At 39.8% G+C, this 17,267-nt stretch overlaps 1 protein-coding gene across 3 annotated transcripts in view; it reads right to left on the bottom strand.

The window, feature by feature from the left end:
* LOC137243055 (fatty-acid amide hydrolase 2) overlaps positions 1-7,157 on the bottom strand; it is a 39,916-nt gene extending 32,759 nt beyond the window's left edge. The window contains exon 1 of one of the 3 annotated variants that reach the window (XM_067770225.1): positions 6,943-7,157. The gene's annotated coding sequence lies outside the window, so the exon portion shown is untranslated. Of the gene's footprint in view, positions 1-1,302; positions 1,606-6,783; positions 6,921-6,942 lie in introns of those variants that run through there. The other 2 variants (XM_067770226.1, XM_067770227.1) reach the window with 2 other exon arrangements.
* Positions 7,158-17,267: the final 10,110 nt, after the last annotated feature.

Here is a 17,267-nt window from a genome sequence, read left to right as displayed (position 1 = left end):
ACGTCAGGGGAATAGGGAACTTAATTCACGTGAGTCGCAGAGGGTTATTCTAGATATTTTAACCCTAAGCAAAATATGTCCAAAATGTCATGTTCCCAGTTTATCAGAAAGTCAGCTAAAAACTGATCTCAAAATTCCAAATACCGTATGAATTTTTAAATTATCTCGACCCTAGTGTCACCTACCGGCTTTTTCTCTTAGTCTGTTTAATTGTCACGGTGACCTGAACTATGTGTGAGTTTTCAAGTTTATAGCTTAATGGGAAGTTACTTAAAAAACGATGGCAATATTCCACATTCTCGTATGGATTTTCTAGATAACTCGCTCCCTGTCCCGTCTAGTAGATTTTTTATCCTAGACATCACATTTTAATATGGCTGCAAGTTATGTTCAAAGTTTAAGTTTCTATCACACCGAAAAGTTATTTAAAACTTGCTCACTTTCAAATTCGGACCATTTTTTTTTTAATTTTCGCGATTCCTGTGCCACCTAGCGAAATCTTTTTCTTTCATAATTAATTGTCATCGGGTTCTAAAGTATGTTCCAATTCTCAATACTCTAATTCCATGGGAATGTACTCAAACAGCTTTCGCCAGATTCTCCAATTTTTTACTGAAATTCGCGTTAAAAACGTGATAAACTATTAAAAAGCAAGTAAAAACAGCAAGTTGCTGGAACGCGCATAAGTCGTTACGCTTTAACTGGTGAATTTCCTCATTAACACAAACACATCGCCGGGCTCGGTTGCAAAATATTGGAATATGTGGATAGCCGAAAACTAAAAACTTGTGTATGACTGCACTAGGAAGCGTGTTACTTGTTGCTGATAAAGCACCTAAAACTAGTTTGGACGCAGATATTAGATACATGGCGCAGAGCTCTTGCAAAATTTTATTTTACGTTGTTTCGTAGTGGATTTTCTTCAGAAGACCAAAATAAAAATTGTAAAAGTAAAAAGACGAAATCTATGGGCATTCTTGAAGGAGTGCCACTATATGGAAATGATAAGCTTTTAAAAAATGTTGATTTTTTCTGGATCCGCGCTCAAATATTTTTGTAGATGCCAAAATAGACTTCTGAAAATATGATCCACAGTATTGATATTAACGTGGTCCGCATTGCACTCCATATATTTTACAAATTGTGAGGAAAGGTAGGAGTTTCTTCGCAGCTAGATTTTATACACACTGGTTTATACCGGAGACAATTTTAAGATAGAGATATTAGGGGGACTCATGAAAGCATATAAACTTATAAGGAGTAAAATTATATCCATTTACACACGCGGTTATATGAACGCACCTAGTAATACTCTTGATAAACTTCATTGTTACGCCTTTACTTGCTGATGTTGGAGATTTCTGATGAAAATGCCTGCTGTAATGTCTGCAAAGTTGCATTCCTTTGAGTTTACCGCGTTTATGCGCGTAATGAAATATGCGCGTAAATTTATACAAATTGTGTAAATGATTTTTCATACAAAATTTGACAGCTCGTATACGCACTAGATAAATTTATGTTTACACACTTTATAAGGCATTTATACGGTTACATGATTTTTATTATTATTATTGTAGGAACGAAAAATAGTGTGAAGCAAGCTTCACAAACCTCTATAACTGTTATTGTTTTTTGTCCCCAATCTTAATGATGACTTCATATTGAAGTCGAAATATCGACCGATAGAACTACATATATGAAAGTAGAACTAGAAAATCAAAAGTTTTTATTCATACAACGAGGCCTTCTAGCTCAACAAACCTACATAGTTATTTAAAGTTTTTTTTATTCATTGCTAAAGTAAATCACTTAATACCGGCCGTGTTGTTTGTTTTAAATGTTTGTAAAATGAGTTTAGAAATGTTGATTAAAATTGACATTTTGAAAATCATATAATATACATTCCTCATTTATAGATATACATACATGCATGCATTCATATATGTATATGCACATACAAACATATGCTTTTACGTATTTTCTACCGAATTTATTTTTTCGGTTGCCCGCCCCCCTCAACTTCATTTAATGTTATTTACATTGTTGCATTATATCTAGAAATTTTCCACTCAGTGCGCACTAGGAAATGCTATGAGAAAAATATTACATACATACATATATATGTATGTATGTAGCTTGAGCATGCTAAAGCTTTGTGTATTATCTAGTCTCGTATTTCTTGAAAGTTGTGAAACAAATCTCGAAGGTAGTCATACATTCATAGGTCACAATTAACAATAAACAAAAGCTATTTCTGTTTTGTTTATTTTAATCATAAAATCGGTTTTATTCATATTCTTAAAGAGGCATTTTTCGTGACAAATAATAAAGATGAGAGCTACGAAGTACCCATTTATGTAATACTTCCATATCACTACTACTGAATTATATTATTATATACATATATATGTATATGGAAGTATATGTACCTAATAAACTTACATACCCTGCAAAATCGCGAGTACTTCATGCATGCATGTATAGAGTACTCGATATGGACCAAGCGAGTGCTCCAAATTGGACGGGGCGAAGCACTGCTACAACAACAACAACAGGACTCCAGGACCACTCCAGCTCAGCATTACATCAGAGGAGTACTCCAGTATGACACAAGTGGATCATACATACATACATATGAAGGTACATATGTGTATACCAATGAAGCCAATTTTTAAACATGATGGCGTTGTATTAAAAGTTGATCGCCACAAAAATTGTCATCAAAGTCCTCTACCTGGAGTCTAAGGAATTTGACCGGTTTTAACACAATATTCATATTTATTAATTCAGCAGCCAATAGTAAAATTGCCATAAAGGCAAACCTAAACATGTTTTGCTACAAATATACATATGTACGTATGGATATGTGAAAAGTAAAGTCCTCTCTCGGCAAATGAAAATCATACTCTACAAATCAATTATCGTACCCGTCGTGCTCTATGGTACAGAAGCATGGACCATGACAACATCAGATGAAGCGGTTCTGGGAGGTTAGGTTAGGTTAGCTTGAACTGGCCAGTCCATGAGGACCTCACATAGACTGAATAAGTCCGTAGTGTTACCTGAAGTTTGTTTAACGACCAAACTGAAAAACCCTAACAAAAACCAGGACCTATGTTATAAAATAACTCCGTCCTCTTGGCAAATACTAGAAGCTTCCTAGGATTTAAGCCACTTCCTGCTTCTAGATCTGACAGCTGTATCACTCCTAATAGCTGGAGTCTTAGCCTGGCAAGCGCAGGGCAAGAGCACAGAACGTGTTCAATCGTTCCTCCTCCAGCCCGCACTTCCTACATCTGCTATCACTGACCAAGCCTAATTTAAAGGCATGTGACGCCAGAAGGCAGTGTCCAGTCAGAATACCCATCATAAGTCTACAGTCTTCTCTTTTTAATGATAGAAGCAACTTTGTTAGTCTAAGGTTGTAAGACCTGCACCCACGCCTTTCCTGCTTGGTCGATCATGCGCACCTCTCGCCTTCGCTTAATTTAGCCCAGTCTAATTGGGACGTCTACGGAGCAAGCTTCAAGGGATGCGCCCTTTTTAGCTAGTTCATCCGCTTTTTCATTCCCATCTATTCCCTTATGCCCTGGGACCCAATATAGATGTATGCTGCTCCGTGTCCCGATTCTCTCCAGGGACTGCTTACACTCTAACACGCAATTAGATGCTGTGCTATACGGGATTATTGCCTTAATTGCCGCTTGACTGTCAATATAAAAGTTAAACGATTGCAGCTTGGGCTATTTTCTTCCAGGGTTTCTACTCCTTTGGTTACGGCTACTATTTCCGCTTGGAAAACGCTACAGTAATCCGGCAGCCTGTAGGGTCTGTTTATTTCCGGATCAGCACAGTATACCGCAGACCCTACTCCTTCCACTACTTTGGAACCATCTGTGTACATATGTATCGCATCGTCCGCCATTTGAGCACCCTTGCGCTAACCGTCCACCTCCATTGTGGCCGCGGAAGCAGGAAGTTTTTTTTCTAATTGAAAATAACTTTTTTCTAAATGTTGATGGTGCTTTGCACGGGTCTTGGACCCAAGCGCCATTAGGTAAGTAAGTAAGTATATGTGACGCTCCACAAGAAAAGGCCCCTCACTCGAAAAAAGTCACTTTTTTTACCGATTCAAATTATTGCTGTCCATTGTGAGCATTGGGTCAAACAATTACCACAGAGCAATACTAAAATATCCTTAAAACTTCGTCCAAAAATTTCGTTATATTCCAGCGATTGAATTTTTGTCATAAACGTTTTATTTCAGCAAAAAATGAATCGAAATGAATCGAAATGGGGACTTTGAAGCAAAATCTGGAACAGCTTTTTTTTCCAGAAGGTTACTGGGATATACTGTTTTCGAAACGGGAGTCTAGGTTCACTCAGCGCTTATTAAATTGAAAGGGGATGAATCAGTTACATAAATAAAGATAAAGAAATAAGAATTGAAAGTAATGAGTACAATGTAAACTTTTTATCAGGCATATTCTGCATTTAGAACATGCCTGTATTAGCCTTTTGTAATATCCTTAACAACCGGGGCAATCAGTAAGCGGTAAAACTTGCTGTTACTTCTATATGTACATAACAAATTTGCTGCTGGGCAATTATTGCTGGATTTTTACACGAGCACAGCTATAATAAGGTATGACAATGTGCTGCCAAGTTTTTTAAAAAAGCGGAAAGCGAATTACGTCTTTTTTCTGTAACGGTCTAATACACATACATTCCTACATATGTATCATGGTTCAATTATCCCTGCAAAAATTGTTGGATTACGTGTTCCATTTTCTTCATGTTGGAGTACTCTAACAATACTCCTTTGCAATGCGTTTGCGGACCACCATCAGCCGATCATTGCTCGTTTTTTAACGACCGCGATCACGACACGATGACGATCGAACAGAGTTGCCAAAAGTAAAATATTGCATACAAATAACTGATAATAAAATTTTACTATGGCAACTCTGATAAAATGCGCAATGGTTTTATGTATATATACTATAGTATAGAGAAATATTAGTTTCTTTATTCATGCAAATGCTAAATAACATAAGAATATTCGTAGTAAAAAATATAAAAGTTGTACTGCCACTCTTCATTAACTTTCATTTTAAATTAAATTCACTCCGATAATTCTTTCCGACACAATTCCTCTTTAGTACTCTGGCATATCTGTAGGTGCTCCATGGAGTACTACAGTGAAAGTACTTTGGAAAGTACTCTCACGTATGTACTCTATGGAATACTCACAAACAAAGCGAGAGTGGGATCACGTACTCCTAGGACATCGCAATGTTAATGGGAGCACATGTTTTGTATGAATACAGATTAGTTTTGGAATACTCCTATACTCCCAAAGGAGTATTCCTTACATTATTTATGGAGTACTCGCGTTTTTTGAAGGGATGTACAGGTTGGCTCATCTCAGCAGCTGATTTTATTTATGTCATTGCATGGTCGAAGGCATTGTGAATGATGACAAAGTGTGATCTCTTCTGCATAAACGTCAAAATTCCAAAGTGATTGGATCACCTGATTCGTATTTGACTATCGCTGTCTCATTCTGTATCTCTTTCTATCACCCGCTGAAGATAGGCGCCGCCATATTGAACAACCTGTCAAAACGCTGAAAAGTAGCCATATTGAACAGCCTGTCAGGCAGTTGACAGATAAGAGATCACACTTTGTCATCATTCACAATGGTCGAAGGGATTGTCAAAAGGAGATGGCAAACACAAAATGAAACCAACACATTGGCAACATTTTACTTACACATACAAAAATGCTTTACAGATGAGCCAACCTGTATATAGTTGAACCATGGTTTTATGTTTCCATTCCATACCATTCGCACCAATACACAGATTTTGACAATTTGAACAGACATATTTTGTTGCTTTACAGATGAGCCAACCTGTATATAGTTGAACCATGATATGTATTAAATGTCTGGTATCGAATAACAGCCGATGGCACACACCTCAAATTGCTTTGGTGTAGTACGAACATTGTTTACTATATAGTTTGGCAGCTTAAGTAGAGGTTATGTTGCGAATAGAGTGGAAGGCAGTGGACTAGGCAGTCGAATGTCATATATGAAGGAATGGTGTTCGGAGATTTTTCAAAGTTAAAAAAAAAAAATTATAAAGGCTTTAATATAAATAAAACTATTGTTTTAATAACAACAAAAACCCCATATATATTCTGTATACATAAATTTGTAAGGATTATCTCACTTTAAAATTTGAATTAAATAATCTAAAGTTTTGTTTTGAAACTGAGTCGAGAACTGTGCGTGTGATTGTGCGAATTTTCACCGATCAGCTGTTAGTTGCGCTACTTGGTAAAATTTACAATTACAAATGTTTAGTTGAAATTATAAAAAGCAGCTATAATAAGATCGGTATGTACCTTCTTGTTAGTGTTTTAGATATCGTGATTTGTTTATGTCAATATGTACATACACATGTATATACAATATACAAATACATATGTATATACAATATACCGGCAATGATGGAAGGGATAAAAAAAGCAAATCTTGGAATAATGTTAACTTTTTTGGAATATTGCGTAACATTTTAAATTATACATACATATTTTACTAAAGAAATTCTACACATTTTCAAGTGAATATCACTTTTACAATATACATGGTATGTATTTATGTATACATACATATGTAAGTGTTAAGTATTCTTTTCGGTAATTTTTTTTTTCCTTTTGCACTAATTTGGCTTATCATTCAACATGCATATATGTACATATGTAGGTACATACATTGGTGCCAGGTGGCCATTACTATTTTATTCGGGACATCATAGCATTTAACACAAATTTAATATTTTTAAATAAATATTTTACAATGTACCGAAATTATATATACATTTAAATATCGAAATTTATTATTATGTACCATCTTGGTTAAATTAAACTCACTTTTCATTAAAACAAACACTCGTCAAAAACTGAATTACTTGCTGACTTGAACAGTCCAAATACAATAACCATAACCGTCTCAATACAGTGAGCAGCAAGCGCGTTGTCGGATTTTTTTCCGATGTCAAAATGTCCAATACACCACCAACGCAAAATAGAGCAAGCAAGCATTGCTGTTAATTATCGAGTCATGAACCTACGACCTACGTAAGGTTATTTGTTTGCTGAGGAATTCATATTGTGTCTAATAAATAAAATGTTACGGTCTGCTGTTATGGTCTACGGTTACGGTCCACTTGGGAGCGTTTTCGTGCGAACACACCTAGTGACTGGGGATGGGGCGAAAGTTGCGATACAAAAGTATCGAAAGAAAGAAAAGAAAAATTCGGCGATCACTAGCGAAAAAAGCATGAGTTTCCGGCCAAAAAAAAAAAAACAAGAAGACGTGAAAAATTTTAGAAACTAAGAAGAGATATAACCATGAGTTTCCGGCAAGAAAAAAAGGAGGAAGGTTGGTAAATTGCTTGAGCAAAATTTTTGGCGGCCCTGCAATTATATATAAGGGATCATATAACACTTAGGGACACAACTTCAACAGCAAAGGCGTCAAGCTCAGTTAATATACTGCTTCAGTAACTTTATTGCTCACTTCAACTGCGCCTCCCCAACGATACTCAACTAATCACAAAACATCCTCGCCGGCTGTGCGCGTAAACAGGTAAATGCCCAGAAACTAGGAAGGAGTCGATAGCGCAAAGTACCGAAACCGTTCATTCCGACAAATCTCGTTTCTACGCGTCTAATTTTGGGTGGTAATAAACCTTACACCGGTTGTGTTGTGTTGACCCAAGATCCAGTTGAAGTAGGTCGGCATTCACAGTCACACCTAGTGAGATAAACCCCTTCCTCTACGTTACGAAGAACACTACCACCTGCGGAAAAGCGTCCGACACCACCTCCGCCTCCAGGGCCAGCAGTACGCTGCCGCGTAATACAACTAACGTCAAAATGGCCAAGTCATCCGGCTCGTAAAGGCCAGCACGAAGCTTTATCGCCACCCGGGTCATTCGGTTACCTCGGACCAAAGCGCCAACTACCACCAACGGCGCATACTATTACCACGGGCATCACCATCGGTAGTACCTCCCCCAACCCCTTCATTAGCGCCAACCACGGGCGCAACAGCCACCAGACGTACCACCACCACCAGTTGCAACGCACGTAGCGGGGCCGCGACCATAGGCCTGCGGCCACTAATGTTAACACCAACAGCAGGCGGTACCACCGACAACAATACTAGCCGCAACATTATCAGCTACGACCATACCGGCTACAACAATACTAGCCGCAACCTTATCAGCCACGACCATTCAGGATACAACGATACCAGTGTAACAATACCAGCTACAACAACAACCGCAGGGCAGCGAACCTAGGCCTGCGGCCATCCCGATTACGACAACGAATATCAGCGGTTAAAGCGGTGAGTTCGTTCCGATACTGACTAAATATACGTATTTGTAGCCTCAACCTTGTTCTTTCATTTTTTTTATAACTCTGCAACAACATATAGTATTAATATACAAACATATTCAAATTTAAGGCTACAACCCTAGTATAAAATCTTAACATGTAATACATACATACATGCATATACCTAAGTTAAAGAGAGTTAAAGCAGCATCCACTTGTAGTAAAGTTAAAAAGTAGACGTAACGTAATGTTAAGTTAAAGAGGTTTAATTAACTTAGAAGCAAGAAAAAAAAAACAAAACAATACCAGCACTGACTGGTAAATGCAAAACAGTTTACGTTTTACTTGAACATGTAAAACGATTTCGTTACTTTTACTATAAATTTAAAAGTTCACGTTTTACCTGAGCATGTAAAACGATTCCGTTAATTTTACTATCAATTTAAAAGTTTACGTTTTACTTCAATATGTGAAACGATTTCTTCGAGGAGTATGATTTACCCCAAATTTAATCTTAATTGCTTTTATAACAAATTTTCTTAGTACATATTACATATTAGTGTCATTATACTATCCGTTATACCAATTTCATATTTTGTTAAACTCAAAATAAGTTCTACTACAACAACATAATAATTTTGTAAGGGGGCCCCAATTATCGGAATTTGTATCCAAACTTTATAGCCCTAAAATATGTTTGTGAATATGTGAATAACAAAAAAAAAGAGCATTAAACCAAATTTTTACTTTGTATGTAGTATATTTACTATCCATAAGCACATTTAATTACATTTTTTTTCTCACACCAAGCGTTTATAACCCTTATCAAAAAAAGGGGGTGACATAAATATGGTATAGCTTGAAATATTACGAGCAAAAGTAAGAGAAAAGAAAGGAACCCCCAACAGGACAAACTTAGCCAGACTTAAATATGATTTCGTTTTCAATTTCGGCCCAATAAAGTGGGAAACATTTTTTTGTCTCTCTCTTTATATGCTACACGCACTTACATACATTTTCATAGCGTAAATAGCTGCTCGTAGTTCAACATTTTTTTGTTCTGAAGTGTCTTGGGACGATGCTATAAGCAGCCTTGTTTTTGCTTTGGAGCCTAAGCGGTAGCCCTGGTTAAGAAACCTGTACTACCGTAAAATTTTTTTTTGTAGCATACATATGTACGTTAATAATAATGAAATTTGAATAAACTTTGTAATTAAAATGGGAATGCTGGTGTTCTTGTTCATTTAGAAGGCACGTAGGGTTACCAGGTAAGGGGCCACCGAAATTCAAGTGCGTCGGTGGCCATGGATTTGAGGGTGGGTACAAGCACCGGGCGTCGCAACAACACCCGCGGCGCCCCCAAGATATATTCGGCCCTTTTATTTGTATTTTTATTTTTCAGCCGTTTTTTTTTGATTTTGATTTTGAGCTTGTGGTAACCGGTCATTTCCGGTTCGGTTAAATTTTGTTGCGCTTAGTTTTTTTTTTTTTGAATTTTTAAATTTTGGAATGTTAACGGTCTGTCCGTGACATCCGGTTCGGCCGGATGTTGTTTTATTTTGAATTATAAGCGTTTTGAGTCGTCTCTGCGCTTCTGTCAGCTGCTAGTTCGATAGGCATGATAGGAACTTATTTCTGTTTATGGCGCAGAGGGTAAGGTTGGCAAGTACCCGCCCCAGCCGACAATGACTAGCCACTGTGCACCACAACATCATGCCGACCGCCTTCCTTACTGCTTCCACTGTAAATGCGTTACCATAACAAAAATAAACTCAAGGAGTTCAGAATAATTCCCCAAAAGTTATGCATGCCGCAAGATGTTCCTTAAGAGCCATAAATCGTAAAGCTTAAGGCTTAAAAACAACATTGCCCAGCCAGTCGTTATTGTACCCCAGGGCCGTAGAGAGAAAATCCGGGCCCGGGACTAAACAACTTACGGGCCCCCTATAAAACAACACCAATACATTTGATTAATTTGAATTCGCTTCCCAAGGCAGTCGGTTCTATGTACCGGAGCGACTCGGGATTTTTCCCGACCAAGGACTGTCATTTCAGTGTGACCCCATTTAATTTGTTTCGTCCCTCCCACAAATTGTCATCCTCCCAGCAGCTCCTTGCAGCAGGACTGCTACATATTCTCTTATTCCGGGAAGGTATCGAACCCAATCCGGGTCCGTCTCCTGACCCCGGTCCTGAGAAATGGTTTTGCTGCATTTGCCAGAAAAGAATCTTTTTAGGACGGTCATACTCTGTTCAGTGTGTCTCGTGCAAGGGATGGTTGCATCGGACAGGTTGTTCTGGGCTTGATCCCAAAACCCGACGTCCACTTAACTTTTATAAATCTTTTGTGGCTCCTTGCTGCTCACGCCCAAGGGCGTCCCGTAGTCTACGCCTAAGCGTATCCCCAATACCTTCCAGCAGCTTCGCTGCTCAGCAAGCCACAACAAGTACCCGCTGCTGCTCGCGCCCCACGGCGCCAACAACTCAAACAGCTGATACCGCTCATAACTACTACCTTCGTAGTAGAGCTGGTAGCAATGCTGAGCATCAGCCCCTGCCCCCGTCTTCTTCTCCTCCCCTCTTTTCTGGCAGCAATCGTGCAGGTCAGGGAAACAGACTCTTAGACCCTGCCTCCGTTTGCACCATCTGCCAGCACAGAATATATAGGTTTGCGACATCCGCTCAATGCAGCTCCTGCCTTGGGTGGTGCCACTTTCCTAGATGTTCTGGTCTCCGCGACGGCAACCCCACGACGGGTTTCATCGCGCCATGTTGCCAGGTCGCAAACCCAAATCATCCGGGTACCCCAATGCTTGCCCAAGGGCGCCCAGTCCCAAGGCCACAACAGCAATTGCGTCCTGGCCTTCCACAACCTAGGCGTAGTCACCCGTCACTTACCCCTAGAGTGGCGGCGTCACCCCTCATGCACTTCAGAATTCTGCAGTTCAACTGTAATGGACTAACTGGGAAGATTAAGGAGATAGTCGATTTCATGAAGCGGCACAACATCCGCATTGCTGCGATTCAAGAGACTAAACTCACAGCAAGATATGCATTGCAGACCTGCTCTGGTTATAATGTCCACAGGAAAGACCGCGAGAGCGGAAATGGAGGCGGCCTCGCGTTTATTATACACCACTCTGTGCAATATTATATATTTGATCCTGGCATCGACCACAGGGACAATGTCTTAGAACGTCAAGGCCTATCTGTCCGGTCAGGCGATGCAAATCTAGAAATCATCAACATCTACATCCCTCCTGTCACCTGTTGCCCCAGTGGATACCGCCCTAATATCGAGGCCTTACTCACTGCCAACAATCGCATTATCTTAGGCGATTTCAATGCCCATCACGACCTATGGCATTCAAACTTGCGGGCGGACAGTAGGGGTGAGATGTTGGCGGATCAAATAGACCAAACGACGTTCTGCACAATAAACGGAGACGCCCCCACACGTATGGTAGGAAGCTGTCATAGCTCGCCAGATATCTCAATCGTGAGCGCAGAACTCGTAAACTGCGTCAACTGGCAGCCGATGGTACCATTGGCATGCGACCACCTGCCCATACTTATTTCGTTCGAGCGTACCGCCGACTTCATCGTCACCGAAAAACGCACTTTCATAAACTTCAAAAAAGGAAAGTGGGAAGAATATAAATCTGCAACAGACAGCAGCTTTGCTGCCCTCCCTATCCCGACTGATGCCCGCCAAGAGGAGCGTGCCTTCCGTAAGGTCATTGAATCCGCCTCGGCACATTTCATTCCCGCCGGGAGAATTCCCGAAATCCAGCCCCACTTCCCGGCGGAGGCCGCGAGCTTAGCGAGGGAACGCGACCTTATAAGACAGCTTGATCCAGGCGACCCCCAAATAAGGGATATAAACCAACGCATCAGATTGCTTGTGGACGAACACAAGCGGGCGAAATGGGAAGAGCACCTAAGAGGTTGTAACCTCTCTACCGGTGTAGGTAAACTTTGGTCCACCGTAAAGTCCCTATCGAATCCGACTAAGCACAAAGACAAAGTTTCCATCGCCTTTGGCGATAAGATGCTGTCGGATGCGAAAAAATGCACGAGCGCTTTCTGCCGACAATATATAATGCATCCTACGGTCGACAAAGATAGACGGAGAGCCAATAGACACGCACATAAACACAAACTCAGCGCGTCACCAATTACCATCACCGCTAGAGAGGTTGAGGACGCCATTGGTTGCTCTAAACCATCCAAAGCAGTGGGCCCAGACGGCATAGCCATGCCGATGCTTAAAAACCTAGGGAAAGAGGGTTTCAAATATTTAGCGCATGTCTTCAACCTGTCTCTTTCCACCTTTGTCATACCCGAGAAATGGAAAATGGCCAAGGTGGTCCCGCTACTAAAGCCTGGGAAACCAGCTAACGTAGGTGAGTCATATCGTCCGATATCTCTCCTATCGCCAGTGGCAAAGACGCTTGAAGCCATTTTGCTCCCTTATTTCCAAGCACATTTGCAGCTAGCCCCTCATCAGCATGGCTTCAGAAAACTCCATAGCACTACCTCCGCGCTAAATGTCATTAGCACCCAGATAAATTGCGGTTTGAATCAATATCCCCACCATAGAACAGTACTCGTAGCGTTAGACCTATCAAAAGCTTTTGATACGGTCAACCATGGCTCGTTACTGCAAGACCTGGAAGGGTCTACCCTTCCCCCATGTCTTAAAAGGTGGACCGCAAATTATCTGGGTGGTCGGCAGGCATCGGTGCAATTCAGAAACGAAACATCAAAACAAAGGAGAATTAAACAAGGGGTGCCACAGGGTGGTGTCCTATCCCCGCTTTTGTTTAATTTCTACATATCTAAGCTAACTTCACCACCGGAAGGAGTCACAATCGTTTCCTACGCCGATGACTGCACAATAATGGCCACAGGCCCAGGCCCAGAGATCGATGAGCTATGCAATAAAATAAACGGCTATCTCCCTGATCTCTCCAGTTTTTTCGCCTCGCGAAACCTGGCATTGTCACCGACTAAATCTTCCGCGACCTTATTTACAACATGGACGCCCCAAATGTCGACCATATTGAACATCCACGTCGATGGCACTACGCTACCGACTGTCCTACACCCCAAAATCTTGGGTGTGACGTTTGATCAGGATCTACATTTTGGTGCGCACGCAACCGCAATTGTTCCAAGAATTCAGAGCCGTAATAAAATCCTCAAATCCCTTGCTGGCAGTACCTGGGGAAAAGACAAAGAAATGCTCTTGACCACATACAAAGCAATTAGCCAGCCGATTACGTGCTACGCGTCACCCATATGGTCGCCAAGCCTAAAAACCCCCCACTGGAAGAAACTACAGGCCTGCCAAAATACTGCTCTCAGAATCGCCACGGGCTGTCTTCTTATGTCCCCAGAACACCATCTGCATAATGAGGCGATAATACTCCACATCAGGGAGAGAAATGAGATGCTACCAAACAGTTTCTGTTGAATACCCAGAAACCTGGGCATCCCAACAGACATCTGATTGACGAACCAGCACCGCCTAGGGGCCTAAGGAGTCATCTCCGTGAGCATTTTGAGGAAATACGGCACCTGAGAGCCCAGCCGTATGAAGCGGAAAAACACAAGCAGGTCCTTGGTGAACTCCATAGACAGGCGTCGGACCTTTATGTCGGGAATTGCCCGGTGAATCCAGTACTTGAAGAAAAATATCCAGAACTCGCAGAAGAGGAACGCATACTCCCCAGGGAAACGCGTGTCACTCTTGCTCAACTTCGTTCTGGATACTGTAACAGGTTAAACTCTTACCTATCCAGAATCAACTCCGACATACAAAATGTATGCCCCGCTTGCAATGTGTCCCCACATGACACCAACCATCTCTTTAATTGTAATGTGGAACCAACGCCTCTAACACCCCTTTCCTTATGGTCCACCCCTGTTGAAACGGCAAGTTTCCTTGGACTCCCGTTAGAGGATATTGATGACAATTTGTGATCGGTCGCGGCTATTAGGTGGGGCGAGCATTGCTACAACAACAACAACATTAATTTGAATTAAATGTTTGCCACATCATCTAAATAATTTTTGAACTAAGAGCTGTAAATAAAATTAACACAGAATATTTATTATTTATACTATTTTATTGTAACGTAGAAATTAAATTCTCTTTTAACAGCCACATATTATTTCAAATAATCTTTTCTAGTTATTTGGTAACATTTTGGTACATTTCTGATAAATATAATGATGATTATAAATTTTAATTATTCAATATATTAGATTCGGATATCAAAGAGTGGCTTTTTTCGCTGCAAATTTTTTTATAATAATATCAAAATTTAACTGTCTTGCCGAAACGGATTCAACACAAAGGGTGCAAGTTCTGAAACTCGCTCTCGAGATTAACACGATCTATGAAAGTTTTTGATTCTTGCAAGGACGCTGAAAGAACGTTCTGCACTAGCTACAGTGACAGGTATAGTGCAAAAAATACGTAAATCAATACAAATGTTGGGGAAAATCGTATTAAGATTTTGAACATAGATGGCATTTAGCAATTCCAATGGTGACAGACCTTTATCAAAATGTGCTTCGTAAATGTGTATCAAGTGAATTATTTCGCATTCTTAGCTTTGAGAAATTTCCGACTTGTATTTTGCGACAAATTTTGCTGCACTCGCCCGAACCGTAGTTTCATCCATGTCTTCAAATTGCCACAAAAAGGAAAACGTCTCGTTCAAATTTCTCATAGCTGCAAATCGCTCAGTAATGCCAGTGATTACCGAATCGACGATCACCAAGAATGTATTGTTTTTAAAATCAGACTCCGGATCATCCGTAATCATCTCTTTTTCATTATCTCGAAACGTCTTTTGGGTTTTCTCTTTCGAATGTCCGGAAACTTTGGCGAGATGTTCAGTTGGATAGCAACTGTTTTGCATTCATTTAAAATTGTTTCCCATTGGTTCCTGATCAAATTAAAATCAGCTAATAAGGCATCTAGTGTCGGGGTGCCCCCCATAAATTCAGATACCAAAAATTCAGAAAAACGTTTTTTCAGAAAATAGTAGAACCCTTTTTTCAAAAAGACAAAACTCAGAAGTCAAATTTTAGAAGTCAAATTTCAGAAATGAAAATTCAGAAGTCAAATTGCAGAAGGCAAAATTCAGAAGTCAAAATTCAGAAAGTAACCAGACGACATAAAAAACATTAAATTTTTCTCAAAATTCGGAAACGTTCATTTATTTGGAAGGAATTATGTATAAAGAAAAAGTAGTAAAATCTTAAATTTTAAATTGTGTGGAATAGCAAGCATGTAATTAATTAAATCTTTTCGCGTTTATCTTTTTCAAATGAATATACAATATTAAAAAAAACGAAGCCTTTATATTTTATCTAGCGTTTCCGATATGGCTCGCCTTCAGCTGAAAATTTCTGCAGTCTTGTTTCTGTTATTGCATTTTTTTTATTTTATTTATGAAACTTTTAATGGGATTTCATGTTTACCTAGAGTATGGCAAATTAAATCAGCGATTTCCTGACCAGTTCTTTGGTATAATCCACGAAAGCCAAAAACCGTTCTTGAATTGTAAAATTTGTTGCTTTCGAATTGAAATGGAGGTAGCGCAGAACGAACTAGTCTGTTCAACGTGACTAGCATCAGGCGTAGCATCAACGATAACAGCAAAATACTTGGCTTTCTTGCGTTGATCTAATATAGTTTCCCTCAAGCGTTTTGCACAAATTTCTATAAACTCGTTCTGAATGTCCGAGGAAAGATAGTGAATTTGTAAAAGTTTGTGCTGCTGTTGTGAAATCCTAACTTTCCCCAAATGATCTCTCAGTAACGGATCATAATGGGTTATGAGTTCTAAGATGCCTACAAAATTTCCATTGTTTCGTTCACCAAGATATGTATTGTTACGAATTTTTATTTGCAAATCCTCTTATTTGCAATCCTCTGCTAAGTTCGAATCACTAAACTGTTGAATAAATAACTCCAATTTGTAATAATGCAAAATGGCCTTTATTAAAGTACTTCACAATACACTCAAACTGTGCAACGAATAGCTTGCTTAATAACCACACTGACTGATAGCTCAATGAAACTCTACTATTCAAAATAGTACTGCTATTGCTCGCTAGATATCGTCTTAATCGCAACTGCTTGACAACTCAAATCAAACTGAATTACTTCTTACTCGCCTGCATCGCTTTTATAGTTTACGCTGCATACTTCTAGGCTCTTCGATTTCCAGAAGTTACTAGTTGTTTCGGCTACAAAATCGCCAGCCACAACTACGTGCACAAATTATTGCTCTCTCTTGTGACAACTCAGATAAGGTATATGCATGTGTTTGTAGTTTACAGTCTCCCGCACACACATAAGCGTATAAGTAAATTCATCGGTGTGTGACATCTCATCTCTCGCTGCCTTGTATGTAAATGTTGCTCGTCGGAATGTGTACATATGTGTAGACGCAATTATTGATTCGTTTATGTAGATACATAATGATTGAATTATTGATGTGCATTCACGTCACTGCTTAGATCGGCTTAGAGCTGGCAGCACTCCTTAGTTTTGCTAATATTCGTAACACTGCCCTCCACCTAAGTCTGATCGTCCCGATCAGACAAATCTCTCGATCTAAACGCTGCTAATCTCTCCAAATGAACCACTTTCATTTTGGTTCGTGGTTTGGTAGTGGTTTGTATGCGGTACACTACATCGTTGATCCGTTTTACAACTTTGTATGGGCCTTCCCAGTTACACTGCAATTTCGGGGACAAACCTTTTTTTTCGTTGTGGGTTGTATAGCAGCACCAAATCTCCTTCCTGAAACCCTTCCGAATTAATT

This window comes from Eurosta solidaginis, chromosome 3 (genome assembly GCF_040869045.1).
Source record: "Eurosta solidaginis isolate ZX-2024a chromosome 3, ASM4086904v1, whole genome shotgun sequence".
Classification (NCBI taxonomy): domain Eukaryota; kingdom Metazoa; phylum Arthropoda; class Insecta; order Diptera; family Tephritidae; genus Eurosta; species Eurosta solidaginis.
The sequence above is the reverse complement of the archived record's forward strand: the minus strand, read 5'-3'. Positions and strand labels throughout refer to the sequence as shown.